Source organism: Dermochelys coriacea, chromosome 2 (genome assembly GCF_009764565.3).
Source record: "Dermochelys coriacea isolate rDerCor1 chromosome 2, rDerCor1.pri.v4, whole genome shotgun sequence".
NCBI lineage: Eukaryota > Metazoa > Chordata > Testudines > Dermochelyidae > Dermochelys > Dermochelys coriacea.
Genome location: NC_050069.1, coordinates 159,134,129 through 159,155,497, shown reverse-complemented (window position 1 = coordinate 159,155,497; position 21,369 = coordinate 159,134,129). Strand labels below are relative to the sequence as shown.

Sequence of the window (21,369 nt, the reverse complement as noted above, 5' to 3'; positions counted from 1 at the left end):
CTTAAAACCTTACCCACTCCCAGATTTTAGGAATTTAAAATCTAAATCTCTTGATCAACTTTACACAGGTTTCTTCCCCACTCAGAACCCCTCAGGCACCCTTGGAATATGAACTCACAAATATATTTTATTTGGGAAAACACAATCATTGGATATTGATATGAAAATAAAAATATTCCAAACAATGCATGAGGGTATGGCCAATTCTGCATTCAGTTATTAATTACCTGGCTTGCTGAGGCCTAGAATGCTGACTCACAAAACAGTCCCAACCATCTAAATCCTTACTCGCTAATCCAAATAGACTCATTGGTGGTCAAGCGCGCGACACTTCTCTGCCCATCTGCTCCATTTCAGCAAAGCCCACACTGCCCAGTCTATCTCCAACATACCTGTTCTAGTTTCACAAGGTCTGCTCCATCAGTTTAGCTACTGTCTAGTCTGGTGCTGCAAAGTCAGCTTCTCTACTACGCATTGTGTCCAGCAAAGTGAGCTCTACATAGGGTACTGAATCTCTGGATGGGAGGCCTAGAGCAAAGAACTCTTGGATAAAGTCCCTGCTCTTTCTGATAAAGCCTCGTAGGTCTCTGTGTTTGAATTTTGGTTCCCTTCACAGCCAGAGTCCGTCGCTCAGTTTAGGGTGAGCAAGTCTCTACAGGAGTACTTGTGGCACCTTAGAGACTAACAAATTTATTTGAGCATAAGCTTTCATGAGCTACAGCTCACTTCATCTCTATAGGTATATCTTGCATAATTATGTGTTCTTTCATGAGTACGTTAACAAACTATTAGCATTCATAAAATCAGAACATAAACTCCAAATAATGCAATCCCACTCAAGGGGATTATGGGTGAACAAAATTATAATTTATGTAAATGAAGCCTGCCAGCGGATAGACTTTTCCCTTTCCTCTGCAGAGGGAAGTAGAGGGTTCTGAAATCCCTTTAAGATAGTTTTCTAGCTCTGGGATTTGCATATCCTCTCTAGTATTCATAAAAGAAATGAATGATTTGTATTTATCCTCATTTGTCCTTTCCTTGTGCATCCCATAGGAAACATTTTTAGAAGAGTAGAAAAAAAGTAGAACAGAATATGGCATAATAACATTCCCTTTAAGATCAACACAGTAATTTTTATCTATTATTGAGTATATATTAAAAATATCAGAAAAATTATACCCTTGGCTGAGCTGTGCTGCATACAAAGATTTAATCCGTTGCTCCCTAGCCACCATCAATAGGAACAATAAGGACAATAAATAGCTCAAAAGGGCAGCAAAATTGAATAACAATAGTGACTCTCTTGGGGAAGAAGGATTTTTAATCATTTTCCTTTTGCTGTACCTAAAATTGAAGGTTAGAACAATAAACTGTTTCAAAGAGCAGTTTCAAAATAACCTAAAAAACAAGTATAAGTCTAACAATAGTTGTCCTCTTCTAAAATAAACATGATAATACCTAAGAGACCCTGCTGACATCACCAAACTCAGAACTTATCCAAGGCTCTATGTGCAGCGACAGCAGTGGCAGCCTCAGGCTGTGCCTTCCTGCAAGAAAGGTGTATTTTTTACACAGAGATAGCTGCCATTGCAAGTTATCTATCTCAATGCAAAATCCTAATGGCGACAAGACCATTGTAGATGTAGCTAGTTAAGATAAACCCCAAGTGCGGGGTATAAGGTTGTTCATGATTAGCTTTGTTCCTTGTCTCCACTTGGACTTTAGCTAGAGATAGCTATCATCTGAAATGATCTGTCTGAGTATAAAAAAAATTTTTTTTCTAGTGAAGAGAAAGCCATAAACTTTAGGCAGAGACCTGCTAATATGGATTAAAGCTACTGCTGCCTTGTCTTCAATAGATTTGTAACATGGGTTAGCCTGACACAAATTAAAAATGCATCCTATTTTAGTGAAGACCGGTCTAGAGAGAGGGGAGTTTTAAATCTCTCTCTATTTTGATGTCTTTGGGTGGAGGGGGGGAGCCTATGAAATAGAGCTAAACTGTAGCTTAATAAATTTAATTTTTTCTCACTATTTTACTGCAATGTAAAAACAAAGGCTTCAAACAAAGCGCAAATTTCTGAGCGCTATTTTGCAGCTGCAAATAATTGTGACCACAGTGTTGTGCCCCTTACCTATCTTATCTACAGGTATAGTCAGGTCATCAGACATGTAGGTTGGGGTCTTCAAAAGTGCTCATCATTGGCATAACACTAAACTTCTCGTTGAAGTCAGTGGGAGTTTTTCTAAGAGCTATGATTTCTACCTATGCTTAAATGCAGTCACAGAATTGTGGGTGAAGTACCCAGGAGATAGGAGAGTGAAATCCATTCTCCCAACTAATGAACAAGTGTGCTGTGTAGCTGCCTCAACATAAGTACATCTGCTGTCCCAGCCTATGGGTAGGAATAGAAACTTCCACTCATCTGTGCTGATTGCGCTGAGTATTGGAGCTATAGGATCCACTGGCCCTCCACACAACAAGGGTTGTGATATTAAAGATAACCAGTGGGGCTGGGCACCTAACCGAGTAAAGCACCTTTGAATATCCCAGCCTGGGTGTATCTTACCCGACATTAATTATTTTTTGTATGGTCTCATTCAATTGTTTTTCCTTTTGTTGATTTTTTTAAAATAGAACAGTGAATAAATATGAGAGAGTCACTAGCTTGGGTAAAATAAAGTCAACAGAACACTTCAGTTAAGATTTCTCTTTTGGTTTGAGAAATAAATTCAAAGTACTGTGGTTGCATTTAAAATAAAGAAATCTTCAGATTTGAAGGATTCTACCAGTTTGGGCATGATTCCCTATTCTTAAAATGCTGCTGGGACCCATAATATCTCTCAAACTGAGAGAAATTTGAAGTGCAGCCACTGTAACAAAGTCAGCCATGCATTACTGGTATTTTATTTTCTTGTATTTTATTGTTTTGTATAGGGCTGCAAACATTCTGCAGGGGAAAAAATATAAACAAAATACCTAATGAATTTGTACTATTTTTTTATTATTTAGGATTATTTTACAGCCAATGCATATCTACACATTTTTCTTTTAGAATCAAAGATCGTTTGCCTCGTAATTTTCAGTTTAGTCTTGTTAATTCATAGGAAAACACAGACAGAAAGGATCTTTTAGGAAAGGGGTTCTCAAACTGGGGGTCGTGACCCCCTCAAGGGGTTGCAAGGTTATTACATGGGGGGTCGCGAGCTGTCAGCCTCCTCCCCCCAACCCTGCTTCACCTCCAGCATTTATAATAGTGTTAAATATAAAGAAGTGTTTTTAATTTATAAGGAGGGTTGCACTCAGGGGCTTGCTGTGGGAAAGGGGTCACCAATACAAAAGTTTGAGAACCACTGTTTTAGGACATTTTCATCCTTCTGCGAGTGCAGGTAGTATTTTTTAATTAGTATGTAGATTTAAGTACTTTGTTCAAAACTCAAGAGGTGGAGCTTTCACCATTTCCTTAGGGCAGTGTTTCCCAAACTTGGGACGCCGCTTGTGCAGGGAAAGCCCCTGGTGGGCCAGGCCGGTTTGTTTACCTGCCGCGTCCGCAGGTTCGGCCGATCGCAGCTCCCACTGGCAGCAGTTCGCTGTGCCCAGCCAATGGTGGCTGCGGGAAGCGGCGCGGGCCAAGGGACGTTCTGGCCACCGCTTCCCGCAGCCCCCATTGGCCGGGCATAGCGAACCACGGCCAGTGGGAGCTGCAATCGGCTGAACCTGCGGATGTGGCAGGTAAATAAACTGGCTTGGCCCACCAGGGGCTTTCCCTGAACAAGCAGTGTCCCAAGTTTGGGAAACATTGCCCTAGGGAAAGTGGTCTGCAGTCCAGTCAAGTTCAGAGATGGGAAATGTTTCCTTACCTGAAATTCAGTCTAAATTTTCCTTTGGGTCAATTTTAACAAATAGTAATTAATACTTCTTGGGCTTAAGAAATTCCTTTCTCTTCTGGTTGCTTGCACCCTTCCAATAATTATAGATGATTATCATAGGCCCTTACTCTATAGTCTTATAAATCAAACCTTTAATCTCTTAACCTTTACTTATAAATCAGTTTCTCCAGCTCCTTTTAATAAATTGTGCTACTCTTCTCTGAATTCCTTATAAATTGTCTACATCTTCCTGGTGTGGAGTTTTCCAGAAATGAACATAGTATTTTTAGATGTGATCTTACTGGTGCCATACATAGAGATATTGTCACATTCCTGTTTCTCAATGATATGATGCCTCTGCCTGTGAAGCCCAAATTAGTTGGATTTTTTTTTGTTTTGACATAGCGTGCTCATAATTATAGAAACTTTTTGACAGAGCCCAGTCTGTTGAGTATTCTGGAAGCAGTTAGTGCTGCCAACAGGGAAGGGAACTCTTTCTCAAAAGAGCGATTCGCAAATCACTGGATATTGAAGTTCATGTGATATATTTATGAACATTGGGCTGATCTTCCCTTCCCTTGCACCTTGAAAAGTCATTTACACATGTTCAGAGGGGATGTAAAGTGATACAATTCTGATTAGGTAGCACTTTAAACTCACTTCATGCCTATAATGCCTGCACAAGGGTGAAAGGTATTGGAGAGTCAGCATCTAGGTATATTTATCTAGAAGTGCCTGCAGGTGGCATATATACTGTGTCTAGTGAACACAATTGTTGCTGATCCTGAGTCAAACTCTTGTGATAATTCCCAGGTGGGGAAATACCTCTCTGCTTTGTATTTTTAAATGCTTCCATCAGTCCTCCCCAGTTCTGGAATGTTCTTAGATAATTAAGTAATGAAATTATTATACAATTGTGCCAATTTAAGTCTTTTAAGATACCTTTTGCACTAAACTAGCTTTACTGCTAGAGATGGGGGGAAATAATGAATAATTTATTAGATGAGTGCATCTCTTTTTCATGTTCTGTGAATTATCTGCAAGCAGAACTGAACTTTTTACAAATTTGTCCCTTGTTTGAGATTATTCAGCAAATGGTTTCTGTGGACATATTTTAGCCTATTGATTACAAGGGCCATAGGGACTATGATAAGCAATGTTATACACTCGCAAAGACAAAATTATAAAGATTTTAATGTGACCACTGTACTCTGCATTCTGGGAGTAAGTAAGTGCTTGAAATTACATCAGTAGCCAGTCTTTTTGTTGCACACTATGAATCTGTCATATACACCACCTCTCTTTTTAGCCCTTCAGGCAATTGAAACATTTTTCACTAAATATAATCTTCTGGCATCAGCATTACTCTTTCCTGAAAGCTGGAAATTGTCCCTTAGCAGACACATTCGAGCCTTCTCCTCCTCCTCCAAAAACATTTCAAAATTCAGTCTTGCTTTGACAGTGAGTAAGCTGTGTCTCCCCCATCCTTTCTAACTTCACTCTGACCATGCGAGTTCATTTATCATTCCTTGCCACATACGTGTCAGCTGTTTCTAGTACATAACTCTCTTTTGCATCTAAGCTTGTGCATATAAAAAAAAAAAGGTAGGGATGATGGTGGTGATTCCAGAGAGGAACCATTTGGAAAAATGGGTCAGTAAGAGTTGTGAAAGGGGCTACTTCCAGAGGACAGTAAAATGAACTAGAGGAATTCTCTCCTTTCTTCTAATGGATTCCTGTAGCTGTGTTGAAATGGTCACTATCATGGAGCAATCAGGGTTGACAGATGCCCAGTGACTCCCAGAGCAGTGATTTTTATTTCATCTAAAGAGATAAAAAGCAATACTGGCTGACACAGCAAGGTCTTTGGAGCCTTTCTTAGCTGAATAAGTCTCTACACTTCTCTTCTAAGTGCTCAGTATCCCATGGCAACCTCTTTTTTCTTCAGGGAGCTTTAGATTTTGACATATCATTAATACATGAGTTCAGGAAATAAAGCTGCAGAGCTGGAGATTGGCTCATGGATTTAGCTGAGGTAAATAGCGAGCAAATGTAAAGGCAGGCCAAAACCAATTTTATGGTCCTTCCTTTGGGATTAATGCCTAAATTTGTTTGCAGGGTACTGAAGAAAGGTTATCACGTACAGGAAGTTGCAGGTGCAGGTCTAAATTGTACAGTAGAGGGGTTTTTAAAGGAAGTTGCAAGATACCAAACACTGTGTCTTTTTAAGACCAGCATAATTTACAAAAGCAACTGTTAATTGAAAACAAATGCTACTGCGACTCATTCTAAAGAACATTATTACACAAAGTCATGATGGCCGAAATATCTGAAAGAGGTTATTCATTAGAGAAAATAGAGAAGATAAACTAATGCTAAGACTCTGACAAAAGCCTATGGCTCTTCTACAGATTGGCTCCAAAATACGTAAACTTGTATAAAACTGTGTATTCAAACACATTAAAATTGATTAGCGATCAGTGACTCTATTTATTCTGCGAGTCGGCAGCCACAAAGTCTACCCCTTCCCACAAAATTTGTGCTTCAGAATCTAATCTCATCTCTTTTTTTTTTTAATAAGTTAAATGTCATTAATGTTGTATAAAAACCTCGGCAGATGTTAACCAAGTATAAACCAAACCATGTTGTCCTGAGTTTGCAGATACCTGGAAACAGTATCTTAGGGGATTATGAACTGCACTTGTGCATCATAGAGGTGTTGAACCTCAAATCAAAAAAGGACACTTTAAATGTCCACACTGTTCATTATTTCACAGCTGATCATTGTAGCATGGGACTTTTGTAGCCGGCATTGCAGGGTATTTGCATGCCAGATATGATAAACATCCATATGCCCCTTCGTGCTTCGGCCACCAGTCCAGAGGACGTTTCCATGCTGATTATGCTCGTTAAAAAATAAAGTGTTAATTAAATTTGTGACTGAACACTTTGTGGAGAATTGTATGTCTACAGCTCTATTTTACCCACATTTTGCCATATATTTCATGTTATAGTGGTCTCGGATGATGACTCAGCACATGTTGTTCATTTTAAGAACACTTTTGCTGCAGATGTGACAAAACGCAAAGAAGGTACCAATAAGAGGTTTCTAAATATAACTATAGCACTTGACCCCAGGTATAAGGATCTGAAGTGCCTTCCAAAATATGAGAGGGATGGGCTGTGGAGCATGCTTTCAGAAGTCGTAAAAGAGCAACACTCAGATGAAGAAACTGCAGAATCTGAACCACCAAAAAAGAAAATCAGCCTTCTGCTGGTGGCATCTGACTCAGATGATGAAAATGAACATGCATCGGTCTGCACTGCTTTGGATTGTTATTGAGAAGAACCTGTCATCAGCATGGACACATGTCCTCTGGAATGGTGGTTGAAGCATGAAGGGACGTATGAATCTTTAGCGCGTCTGGCATACAAATATCTTGCAATGCCGGCTACAATAGTGTCATGAGAACACCTGTTCTCACTTTCAGATGACATTGTGAACAAGAAGCAGGCAGCATCATCTCCTGCAAATGTAAACAAACTTGTTTGTCTTAGAGATTGGCTGAACAAAAAGTAGGATTGAGTGGATTTGTAGGCTCTAAAGTTTCATTGTTTTGTTTTTGAGTGCAGTTATGTAACAAAAAAAATCTTCATTTGTAAATTGCACTTTCACAATAAAGAGATTGCACTACAGTACTTGTATGAGGTGAATTGAAGGCTCTAAATATGAATATAAGGTTCTAAAGTTTTACTTTTATTTTTGAATGAAATTATTTTTTGTACGTAATTTTATATTTGTAAGTTCAACTTTCATGCTAGAGATTACACCTCAGTACTTGTAATAGGTGAACTGAAAAACGCTATTTCTTTTGTTTTTTACAGTGCAAATATTTGTAATCAAAAAATAAATATAAAGTGAGCACTGTACACTTTGTATTCTGTGTATTAATTGAAATCAATATATTTGAAAATGTAGAAAATGTCCAAAAATATTTAAATAAATGGTATCCTATTATTGTTTAACAATGCGATTAATCACGATTAATTTTTTTAATTGCTTGACAGCCCTATTCTCTTCACATGAGGGAGAGGCGGACCGGGTATTAGACCCATATACTGGCCAGATTTGACTAGGGCAGAACGGTATTGCGCTGTGGTCCCAGGATAGGAAGTTGGTAGTTGGAGAGCCTGCATGTAACTGCAGCTTGGTGTGGCCCTTCCTGTATGAATGCTGGTGAAAGTGCAGGCTGGAGGGCTTTGCAGCTTGTCACAGCAGTACAATGTGAGAGGGAGCCCAAGCTGGTGTGTCAGTGGGCTGAGTGGTGTCTCAGTTCCAGGTGGCACCCCAGGGGGAACCCGTCACACCTGTGTGTTTATTTTTATATTACTGATTATATTATTCAATATCTTATTTAATTAATTGAAAATGTTCATTTTTAATTTAGATGAAGCTGCTGCACAACCTGGAAATCTTGCAATATTATTTTTATTATTAATTATTAGTTTGTTTTGTAGTAGCACCTAGGAGCCTTATCTTGCATCAGGATCCTATTTTGCTAGATGCTGTACAAACATAGAATAAAAAGAGGGTCCCTGCTCCAAAGAGATTAAGTATAAATATAAGACAAGAGACAACAGATGGTAACAGACAAACAGGGGAGTACAAAGACAGAATTTAAGTCCCATTTGCCATGAAGTGCATGCAGTCTTAACAGGAAAGATTTAAGAATTATATTGTGTGTAGCTTTTAGTAACTCCTGCTAGGGCAGGGAGTCTATAGCTATTTCAACAATGTAAGTACTAATGTCCAAATAGATCCCCCATCCCCATTCATTTTGAGTATAATGGAAAATGTCAGGCAACTTAAATATAGGGGTTACTGTTTCTCCTCTCTTAATTCATTCAACTTCATAAAATTCAGCTCTACAGATAATATTCAGAATATTATTAGTCTTATTTTCTATGTAATCTAATCTATGTATCTATTTAGGCATTTATACTTTCATGTATATTTCTCTGGTGCCCAGGACTTAACAGTATGGTGATGACATAGCAAGTGTGAAAAATCGGGAAACTTCTTTTGGGAGTAGGGGCATGTGGAATATCTGCCTTTATCAGACAAAGCCCCTAATATTGAGACAGTGCCAATAATATTGGGACATCTGGTCACCCTACTTAACAGTTCAATGTAGAGTTGCAGTGTTGCTAACTTTCATTGCAAAGCTCATGGTATTTGTTTTCCTTAAAGTTCATAGAATCAAAGAATATCAGGGTTGGAAGGGACCACAGGAGGTCATCTAGTGCAACCCCCTGCTCAAAGAAGGACCAATCCCCAACTATATCATCCCAGACAGGGCTTTGTCAAGCCTGACCTTGAAAACCTCTAGGGAAGGAGATTCCACCAGTTCCCTAGGTAACCCATTCCAGTGCTTCACCATCCTTCTAGTGAAAAAGTTTTTCCTAACATCCAACCTAAACCTCCCCCACTGCAACTTGAGACCATTTCTCCTTGTTCTGTCATCTGGTACCACTGAGAACAGTCTAGATCCATCCTCTTTGGAACCCCCTTTTCAGGTAGTTGAAAGCAGCCATCAAATCCCCCCTCATTCTTCTCTTCTGCAGACTAAACAATCCCAGTTCCCTCAGCCTCTCCTCGTAAGTCATGTGTTCCAGTCCCCTAATCACTTTTGTTGCCCTCTGCTGGACGCTCTCTAATTTTTCCACATCCTTCTTATTGTGTGGGGCCCAAAACTGGACACAGTACTCCAGATGAGGCCTCACCAATTTTGAATAGAGGGGAACAATCATGTCCCTCGATCTGCAGGCAATGCCCCTATTTATACAGTCCAAAATTCTAAAATTCTTGGCAACAAGGGCACACTGTTGACTCGTATCCAGCTTCTCATCCACTGTAACCCGTAGGTCGTTTTCTGCAGAACTGCTGCCTAGCCATTTGGTCCCTGGTCTGTAGCAGTGCATGAGATTCTTCCGTCCAAAGTGTATGACTCTGCACTTGTCCTTGTTGAACCTCATCAGATTTCTTTTGGCCCAATCCTCTAATTTGTCTAGGTCCGTCTGTATCCTAGCCCTACCCTCCACCATATCTATCACTCCTCCCAGTTTAGTGTCATCTGCAAACTTGCTGAGGGTGCATTCCACGCCATCCTCTAGATCATTAAGAAGATACTGAACGAAACCGGCCCCGGGACCGACCCTTGGGGCACTCCGCTGGATACTGGCTGCCAGCTAGACATGGAGCCATTGATCACTACCCGTTGAGCCCAATGATCTAGCCAGCTTTCTATCTCCCTTATTGTCCATTCATCCAGCCCATACTTTAACTTGCTGGCAAGAATATTGTGGGAGACCGTATCAAAAGCTTTGCTAAAGTCAAGGAACAACATGTCCACTGCTTTCCCCTCATCCACAGAGCCAGTTATCTCATCATAGAAGGCAATTAGGTTAGTCAGGTATGACTTGCCCTTGGTGAATCCATGCTGACTGTTCCTGATCACTTTCCTCTCCTCTAAGTGCTTCAGAATTGATTCCTTGAGGACCTGCTCCATGATTTTTCCAGGGACTGAGGTGAGGCTGACTGGCCTGTAGTTCCCCTGATCCTCCTCCTTCCCTTTTTTAAAGATGGACACTACATTAGCCTTTTTCAGGGAGAACAATGTGATTCCTAATAGTTCCTGAAGAATAGTGTGATTACAAAAGAATCTAAACTTTTTGGTTTGAGGAAGTTTTTTGCCCTCTTGGTTGTGTAGGAAAGCTTTAAAATTTGCCCTGGGCACACATTAAAAACAGAAGGCAATTTTTTTTAAAAATTGTTCTTAAATCTCATGACTTTACAGCCAATCTCGTGATATTTTGGGGTCGGGGGTATGGGGCAATTGATATTAGAATGTTTGGGGTAGGTAGTATTGAGTTATGATATAGCATCTTCCAAGCACTAAAACTAGTTACATGTAATGGCTGCAGTAGTGTTGGCACTCATCCCCTCTTTATCATTGCTTGCAATTTAAGAATATATTTCTGAGGATAACTTCTCAACAAATGAATGGAGACAAATGCTTGAGCATTATTCAGTTCTTTGAGCAATAAGGTTTTTTCTCCACACAAATTAAATGTGTGAGTCTAGACTAATAGGGAACCATTGAGTGTGCATAGAATCATAGAAGTGTTGAACTGGAAAGGACCTCAGTTGGTCATCTAGTCCAGTCCCCTGCACTCAAGGCAGGACTAAGTAATAATTAGACCATCCCTGGAAGTTGTTTGTCTACCCTGCATGTGGAAGGCTGCAGGAAGGTGCACCAGCTATGCTTTGATATACCTCTATTTCATTCATCTCTGATATTTTTATACTACAGGATTTCCTGCTCTTGAAAGGTATTTAAATGTAAAAAAGCCCATGAAAACTGCAGCAGCTGAACAAAATGAACATAAGTATGCTGTTTTTGCTTGTCGACCCATCAGTTTGAACTGCCTATACATGAGGAGCTTCTTATGAATGTAGTAACAAGCAATGTGCTATAGCCCTTAATCTCATTAACATCAAAAAGGCATATGCCTGCTGTGTGTGTGTCAAGGAGGGAGCGGGGCAGGAGTTGCTGGTGAGCAGTGTGTTTCATATCCTATTCATTGGGAGAATCAGGTTGCACGTCATACATAACAAACAATGCCACCAAAAAAGGTAGGGGGTGCTTTTAGCTGTGACCACACATAGGTGGATTGACAGGCTACAGAAGGCCTCATGAATAATAAAATAAGTGATAAAAGTAGCTTCAAATATCTGAACTCAAAGAAATATCCATGCGTGGATCTTACTTTCTTCATATAAGCTAGCCTCCAGAACAGCGTACATAACAGAAACTCCTTCATGACATGACTTTGGAGATTTTCATTTTTAAATAACTAAAAAAGTCATTAAAATTTAAATACTTGGGTAAAAAAATCTGCTGAGTGTAATGTAACCCTTTCTCCATCTCTCACTATTCGCATCTAGAAATTCTTCTGTATCACATGATTTTTACAGGTAAATTAGGTCTGAATTTTTTTTATTTTATTGTATCTCAAAGTTCAATTTACAATTTTTGCTAGCAGAATTACAAAACTCAAAACAATTTCAAAGCCACACACACAAAAAATAAAAAAATAAAATAAAACCCTTAGTGGGGAAGGGGTGGAGATGGAAGGGGGAGTTTTCTTGCTACTTTGCTTAACTGCTTAATCACCTTCTGCTTATTCTCCCATCACTTCTTATTTAGTGGTATTTAGCCCTATTTCTGTATCACTGAAACAGAACTTTTAATTATCTCAATTTAATATCTCTGGCATTGCAATTTCACAAGGGAGTGACCTTTTAAATGGAGCAAGTCCAGCTCCCCTGTGCTAAAACACATGCTCCTAGTTTGGTCAGCTAATTTACAGGGCATCACCTGGTATTTTAAAGACCCTGGTTGTCCGTAAGGAAGGGGTGACAGCAGTGGCAGCAAAGTTGTCTGGGAGTGGCTGCCAAAGTCCCCCTGAGAGGGGAGGCAGTCGGAACCTGCTGGGGACAAGGGTGTCCGAAGCAAGAGCCTTGAGAGACGGTTCTTCGTTAAAAAGCATGGGAGAAGCCTGCAATAGGACCTCAAACAGTAGGGACTGAGAAAGGCAAAGGGGAAAACCCCCTGGGAGCTGTAGCCCAGCGTGAGCTGAGAAACTGTTTGTTTGCCCAAGCCTGGGGAACAAATTGGGTCTAGGAGACTGTGGGTGTGGCAGTAGGTCCTTCATGGGCTGGGGACAAACCAGCATCTTACACCTTCATAGCACATTTCGGATTCCCAATAAAACAGCTCTCAAGTAAAACTTGAGAAGATTCCAATATTTTTAAGAACATAACAGCCACACTGGGTCAGACCAAAGGTTCATCTAGCCCAGTATTCTGTCTTCTGACCGTGGCCAATGCCAGGTGTCCCAGAGGGAATGAACACAACAGGTAATCATCAAGTGATCCATCTCCTGTCACCCATTCCCAGCTTCTGGCAAACAGTTACCATCCCTGCCCATCCTGGCTAATAGCCATTGATGGACCTATCTTCCATGAATTTATCTAGTGCTTTTTTAAACCCTATTATAGTCTTGGCCTTCACAACATCCTCTGGCAAAGAGTTCCACAGGTTGACTGTGCATTGTGTGAACAAATACTTCCTTTTGTTTGTTTTAAACCTGCTGCCTATTAATTTCATTTGGTGATCTCTCGTTCTTGTGTTATGAGAAGGAGTAAATAACACTTTCTTATTTGCTTTCTCCACACCAGTCATGATGTTATAGACCTCAATCATATTCCGCCTTAGTAGTCTCTCTTCCAAGCTGAAAAGTCAGTCTTATTAATCTCTCCTCATATGGAATACCCCTAATAATTTTTGTTGCCCTTTTCTGAACCTTTTTCCAATTCCAATATGACTTTTTTGAGATGGGGCAACCATATCTGCACACAGTATTCAAGATGTGGGCATACCATGGATTTATATAGAGAGAGTATGATATTTTCTGTCTTATTATCTATCCCTTTCTTAATGATTCCCAGTGTTCTATTGGCTTTTTTGACTGCCGCTGCACATTGGGTGGATGTTTTCAGAGAACTATCCACAATGACTCCAAGATCTTGTTCTTGAGTGTTAACAGCTAATTTAGAGCCCATCATTTTATATGTATAGTTGGGATAATGTTTTCCAATGTGCATTACTTTGCATTTATCAACACTGAATTTCATCTGCTCTTTTGTTGTCCAGTCACCCAGTTGAGAGATCCTTTTGTAGCTCTTCGCAGTCTGCCTGGGACTTGTATCATATGCAAATTTTGTCACCTCACTGTTTACCTCTTTTTCCAGATCATTTATGAATATGTTAAATAGGACTGGTCCCAGTACAGACCCCGGGGGACAGCACTATTTACCTCTCTCCATTTTGAAAACTGACCATTTATTCCTGCCCTTTGTTTCCTGTCTTTTAACCAGTTACCAATCCATGAGAGGATCTTCCCTCTTATCCCATGACGGCTTACTTTGCTTAAGAGCCTTTGGTGAGGGACCTTGCCAAAGGCTTTCTGAAAATCTAATTACACTATGTTCATTGGATCGCCCTTGTCCACATGCTTGTTGACCCCCTCAAAGAAATCTAGTAGTTAGTGAGACATGATTTCCATTTACGAAAACCACGTTGAATCTTCCCCCAACAAATTATGTTCTTCCATGCATCTGACAATTTTATTCTTTATTATAGTTTCAACCAGTTTGCCCGGTACTGAAGTCAGGCTTACCAGCCTGTAATTACTGGGATCACCTCTGCAACCCTTTTTAAAAATTGGTGTCACATCAGCTATCTTCCAGTCATTTGGTACAGAAGCTGATTTAAATGATTAGTTACAGACTACATTTATGTAACCTCCTGCCTTTACACAGATGGTTAAAAGAAAAGAAAGGATCATCTTGGATAAAATCCAAACATACAAAATCAGAAATATAGACTAATTAAAAGAACATGTCTTTCAGTTATCTCACCAAAGCCAGTGGGACAAGAATATAGAATTACTCTGTTGCTGATTTAAATCAGATACACTAGCATATTTAGGAAAGCACTTACAGTACAACTACCTTGAGTTTTTGACCCAATGAAGTAATGTTAAGTGTGAAACTTAAACCCATGACCCAATACAACGCAAAGAGGATAAAGGCAAAAGCAAAATTTAAATGGTGACAGTGACTTTCAGTGTCTAGTGATTTCTCCATATCAAATTGACTTCACTGTGTGGGTAATCCTAATTTTTTTTCTGTAGTATCAAAACAATTGTCACTGATTGATCTTAATTTATATTCATTGTGAACCGCTTCTTTTTGAATCCAAGGCTGTTTGCTCTCTGAGAAGTGTTGTTTGTCACATCAGTTGAAATGGCTGTTTGTTTGGCTGAAAAGTATCGTTAACCCTTTTTGACCCAAGCAATTGACCAATATTTGGGGTCTTGTTTCTGTTAGGTGGAGAAATTGATGATGGCGTCAGGTATTTCTTTGATGCAATCTTGTTTATTTACAAAGGATGTACAAAGTACTATTTCCATGAAAACAGCAGGAATAAAACAACAAAAGGTAGTTCCTTTTCTCACAGTTCCTAGCTCCCTTCTAGCCAACACTGCACCCAAAAGCTATCTCTAGGATTTCCTCAGAGTCACGTCCCCAATGCTTGCTCTGGCTGTGTTCTTGGCTTTCTGATGATGCCTTGCCTTCTCTCTCTGCTTCTGTGGTGGTTCTCCTGCTTCGCTCCCTCTCACTCACACATGCTCAGCTCCACCAATCAGTGCCTTAGCCCTTGTGTTTACTATATTGGTCCCGATGGGAAACCTTTTGGGCCACGTGGTTCAGCTTCTATTCAAGGCTGGCTGCCTATGTTTTGGGTGGAAGTTCCTACCATTTCAGCTACTTGGTTTCCTAAAGGAAATTAATGGATTTTTACAACTGTCTTAAATGAAGGGTGATGGGTACACTCACCAGCTTCAGTGAGGCTCCACACAATCCATAACGGGTGGGTTTTTTTATGCCCTCTCCTTTTGCCTCCTTTCCCTTTCACCTTCAACCTCTCACTAGGATCTCTACAGTGGCTGTAATGAAATATGCTGCTGACTTTTCTGAATTGCATTTTTCATTGTACTGTCTCTCGGAGAGAGCACAGAATTAAAACAATAGTCAGAATTAACAAAACAAAACAGGACAATGAAAAAGTTATGAAATAGGGAGTCAAGAATTCTCAGAAGTGCTGTCTGAACATTATGGTGGCCTTATACATGCATTTTTCCATGTAGCTTCCTCAAAGACTTAGAATAATAGACTTGCTAAAACCATGCATGGTAAGCATTAATCAAACTCTGGTAGAGAGTGCTTCAAAACTGAGCTGCCACCTGCCTTATTTAGAAAGGCCAATAGGAAATGCAGCAACTGGCTTTGTCTGATGAGTTTGAATTTGTTGTGAGGAAAAAAAATGTAAACAAGATAATGAAATGCCTGCAGGATATAGCTGAAGGCATGGGTGGTGAGTACAGAGGTGCATACACCCGAGGTACATATACCATACACCAAATGAGACCTTCAGGCATTGCTTCCAGTTATACAGCAGCATCACAGTCTTCAATTTTTCTCATTTTGTTAAAGTCCCTCTATTTCATTATAAGAAAAATTCCATGGAGACTGATTTTAAAGCAGAGGATGGAGCTTTAAAAGTAGAAAAACTGTAGGGATAGATGTGATGTTGCCAGATCACTTAACATCCATCAGTTATGTTTCAAAATCATCTTTATAATCTTATTGTACATAGCATCTTTGATACCAGTGTATAATCAAAGACTTTAATTTGTGATATGAACTTCTGTAGTGTTACCGGTGACTAAAGTGGCTTATTGAAATATGAATGTTTTGTTTTAATTCTTATGTATTAAAAATTAACTAACACAGGTTTTAGGCACATATGGTGTACAAATAATTTTACACAAGTCCTAGGCACATGTACTGTACGTATAGTTTTATGCATTTCTGTTTTTCCAACTGCATGGATATCCATCCTAATATCTGGTATCTTTGTTAAAATACAAGTTGTAGCTTTCGTTTAGCATGTTCAAAGAGGTTAATAGATGGGAACTCAAGTTGTGTTGAAATAACTGACAGTACACTACAAATGGAGGTTCTCAAATTATTGCTCTATAAATGATTGCTCTGCTCAAGAAAATAAAATTGAAGATGTTAGCGCTGCTTCCTTCCAAGAATTTATCTCATGCATCTTTCAACCCCACACCTTTGATCAACAGAAATATTTCTCAAGCCTGCCCATGGGGCTAGTACTAAGTACTCCGTTGTGCTTTGAGATCTTGAATTCTAGTTCCAGATTCTCCAGACTTGCCCCTGCCAGTGGGCACTGTTCATTTTCTGGCCAGTTAAGACCATGTTGATGATTTCCTGAGGGTGCAGCTTTCGAATCTCTTCCAGAATGATGGTGATTCTGTGAAAGAGACAGAAGTTACTTCCGTAAAAAATATTATCTATAACTTAGGTGTCATTCTGCATTGTGACTGCTTGCACCTGAGCTAGCCTAACCCAGACCTAACTCAGACCTGGGTGCTGGTCACCCAAGTTAACTCTGCAGGAAAGGCATACCACAAAATATGTGGAGAAAAGCATATAAATATAGTCTTTAATTATATTGCTCATATAATAATATCAGGAGAGGAGAAACACAATTCACTCTGATGAAATGTCAATTCACATAAAATGGGATATTTCTGAAGTATCTCATAAAAATACCATACAAGTAATTAAGCAAAGCTAGATGTGACAGAATGACTGACAGATGCCTTCCCAGCATAATCACGGTGATGTCTTCCTGCTGAAGGCATTGTTGCTTCTGTCTAAAGTGTCTGATTTCCTTTCTGAATGTTTGCATTCAAAATGTAATCTTTTTCTGTATTTCAGTCTACTGTACCATATGCAGATGTTCAACAAATAAAACATTCCATCACAGTTTGAAGATTACTATATAACATAAATTGAGTTAAGATTAGATAGTATAGCTTGCAGAGTTTAGCAGAGTATACGTATGGAGCTGGGTCTGATGTGAAAAAATATTTGCTTTCCCATGCAGATTAAAATCATGTTTGTTCAGTTTTGTGGAGTATTAGCAAACTTTATACTTTCTTGCACCATCACCATATTTATTTTTGTTGATGCAAACATACTGAACACACTCTTATGTAAATCTAACTCAGCTCAAGACCATATTGTTTGTTTTCCCCCGCAGCCAAGTAGCCACTTTACCATCATCTTATTTGAACAGCAAGTTGGACAAATATATTGTATCATATCTATGGCTCTAAGCTTGCTGTGATTAAATTGTGTGTCAAATGCTCCCCATCTTATTTACACTAATAGTCCCAATGAAGTCAAGGCAAGTAGGTTTGGCCCTTTGAAAAATTAATTTGTTGCAGCAAAAATGTCAATAGTCATGGAATTACAGTATAAATAATGAAAAATCCTGAGCCTAATACTTAATTTTTTTTTAATATGTCAGGATCAACTTTCTCCCTTGGATGCCCTGCACTCAGTTTTCCTTCTTCTTTGCACACCTTGACCTGAAATTCAGTTGTAAAAAGGCTTTCCTTACTTGTTTTCCCTCTCAGAAAGCAGCATGAAGTCTTTCAAACCATTATTACATCAAGCAGGGACATGCAGCTTGTCATTTATTAAGAACTCCTGTGTTCTTACCTTCTTGTCACTTCCTTTATGAGGAAGAATTTTCTGCACCCAAACCAAAGCAAGCTGTTTTCATTGCTCATTGCTTACTCTCCCCAAGTACCTGACTACTGTATAATGAAGTAAATGGGCATATTTCTGAAAACAAGTGTTGCAGCATTGGGACATTTTTAATAACTGGCTCTACAAGCTCCACTTGGCATGGTGCCTTGTGATGTCCAGCAGAGCTTTGGATTTGAACAGGATTTTTTAAAAATTATCACTGTTCAGAACCTGCAGCTCAGTGGGAACCATTGAAGAGAACCCTTCTTGACTCTCAGCCTTAACCAGGTGTGAAGAACAGCAGCTGTGAAGTGGACACCAGAGTGACTGCCCCCGAAGGGACCTAGAAGAATATTCCCCCAGGCAGCATTGGTTACTTTTGATGGCAAAAAATGGTGCTTCACTGTAACTGTATTTTAAATCTATCTACATCTCAATATCTGTTAACTGATAGGACAGGTCTGTCCAAAGATCCAGAAATTCTGACAATCATGCCCTCCTTCCTTAAAGGAAATTGGAGCCCTTTCGCTGTGCTGTGCTCTGGTGATGCCCTGCCACTTTCCCCTTGTGCAACTATCGATATGGTAATGAATTCCAAATTCCAAAGCAGCCTCCTATTGCTCAGTGGACTGGGAAGCAAGTTTGTTGTGGTTCTCACAGAACATTGATTAACTTGATTTTTCAGCTTTTTTTCTTGAAATATGTGATTTTGTTATGGTGGTGGTTGCTCCTGTTGAGTTCAAAGAAATAGTACCATACTAAAAGGAGCAGGACACACTACCTCCATGAAACCGTTTGTAGTAGCAGTGAGTTCACTGAGTCTACTTGCATTAGTAAGGACTGCTTGTGCAAGTAGGTGTTGCAAGATCAGGTACTGGGTAGCCAAAGGCAGTATCTGAATTTCTACTTGGTCCTTCTTGGTTGTGAGGTGGCTTTAGGATCTCCACGTTGATGCAAAACTTGGGACTCATTTGCACTGCAGTGAAGGCTACAATTGTGATCCAAAAACACCGATTTTATTTCTGGATATTCCATATAAAGTGTTGCTAAGGATACATACTAGTTCAAAATTCCTTCGGGGAAAGTAGTCCTAATATGTCAGACTTTCTACAGCAATTAATGTGTTTAATGATGTAAATGTTAGAGGCCTTATTGATGCTCAGTACTTGAGCATTGTCTGACTAATAATGTATGTTTGCGTAGCATAACATTGACAATCACTAATGAAATACCTTGCAACTCATTCATAAAATGAACAGTCAAGAATCACGTATAATGAAAGGGAACAACAGTTAGCAGCAGCTCTTGCTGTATCTAACTTTCTTCTTGGCCTAAAGAGCCTACTGTAGGAAATTAAGCTTCCTATTTTCTCCTTCCATCTGGTGTGTATGTAGAAGAAACAAAGTAAGGACTCATTTAAATAAAACACATAGCTGTGAACACTGCCCTTTCTAGTTGAAGAGTGGCTGTTACCACTCAAATGTGAAATCAGAAACAAAATGTGTTGACTGAAATCCTTTTTATATTCACAGACAAAAAATGAAACCCTTTGATAATAGAGTTGGATTTGAGAACGTATTGCCCTTTAAAGCAAACATAAAAAAAATTAAATCCTGGGTGTTCAGGAAAATCATAGCTAAGATCCAATCTTAACTCTTCCCTTGTCTCCTCTCCCAGATTTCACTTATGGGACAGAGACACTGACCATTTGCCACAGGAAATGCTGAGTAGGTGAATTCTAATTCATTATATGGTAATATAATCTGCACTCTCCCCCTCACACTAGGTTGAGAACAAGATGTTTAGTGGCGGGTCTGTATTGTGTATAGGGCAGATTTCATGGCAGATGGAGAAAAACTTTGATAGTTGCCAATATGTAAAATAGTTTACCTGGGGGAAGGGCATGAAGTTTTGGAAGCTGACTGAGTTTTCACAGACAGAATCATATGGTTGGCCCTTCTTAGGAAAATGGAGAGGAAAGAACTGGCTTCCCTTTGGTGAAGGTGATTCTTGGTTCCTGCACTAAAAACTAGATGCAGTAGCATGGCCAGTTTCATGGATCACTGTGATGATCGCAAGGGCTAGTCCCAAAGTTTTCATGGTAAACATGAGATTCTGGCCCAGTTTACTGAACGGGTTTGTGACATTGCACCCCATAATGCTTTATAGAAATATGCGTTTGAGTGTAAATATGACATAACTGGAATATGTTTTATGCTAGATATGCCATTTAACATATCTTTGCAAAGGTTATATTCTACTGAATGTATTCATCCAATTTGTATGCATGTATCATTTTTATATCTGAAGTTATGAGCGTTGGCTCTATGCTTGTATTTAAAGTGTTTGCTGTAGAAAGCACATAAAACAGATTTGGTCAACATAGTGTGAAGGAGTTATTCAAGTAATTGGGAGTACTTAGCTAACAATGGACCTTGAGAGACACCAATCCACATCTGAGCTTCCCTGGGAACATTCAAACTAATATGTAAACAATGGCATTGGCCTGTAAAGAACTGAGTCATGCATGGACGTATAACTTGCCCATGTGACTCCAAAACTCCATCTTGTAGCCGTGATACTGCACAGGAGAACACAAGAGTTTCCACTCACAAGAGAGAGACTATATAAGGCCCTGAGAAACCCTTCCATTTTGTCTTCAGCTGGCTCAAGAGAGAGCCTCTCCACCCCAAAGAGCTGCCCGAAAGAAATTGAAACAGAGGACAGTAACTACAGGGGTGTGAGTGATTGCTTGACCCAGACTAGGAGGAAGTCTAGTCTGTAAAAGAAGCTTATTGGAATATCTCTGAGGGTGAGATTTACCTGCATTTAGTTTCTTACTGTATTAAGCTTAGACTTGTGTGTTTTTGTTTTATTTTGCTTGGTAATTTACTTTGTTCTGTCTGTTATTACTTGGAACGCCTTAAATCTTACTTTTTATATTTAATAAAATCACTTTTTACTTATTAATTAACCCAGAGCAAGTAGTAATACCTGGGGGAGAAAACAGCATATCTCTCTATCAGTGTTATAGAAGGTGAACAAATTATGAGTTTACCCTGTATAAGCTTTATTTGGGGTTTGGATCCCATTGGGAACTGGGTATCTGGGTGTTGGAGACAGGAGCACTTCTTAAGCTGTTTTCAGTTAAGCCTGCAGCTTTTGGGGGATATGGTTCAGACCTG

The 21,369-nt window shown here is 39.5% G+C and overlaps 1 protein-coding gene across 13 annotated transcripts in view; it reads left to right on the top strand.

The window, feature by feature from the left end:
* Nucleotides 1-21,369, top strand: part of LOC119850530 (poly(rC)-binding protein 3-like) — a 685,847-nt gene that overhangs the window by 340,583 nt on the left and 323,895 nt on the right. The window lies entirely within an intron of this gene.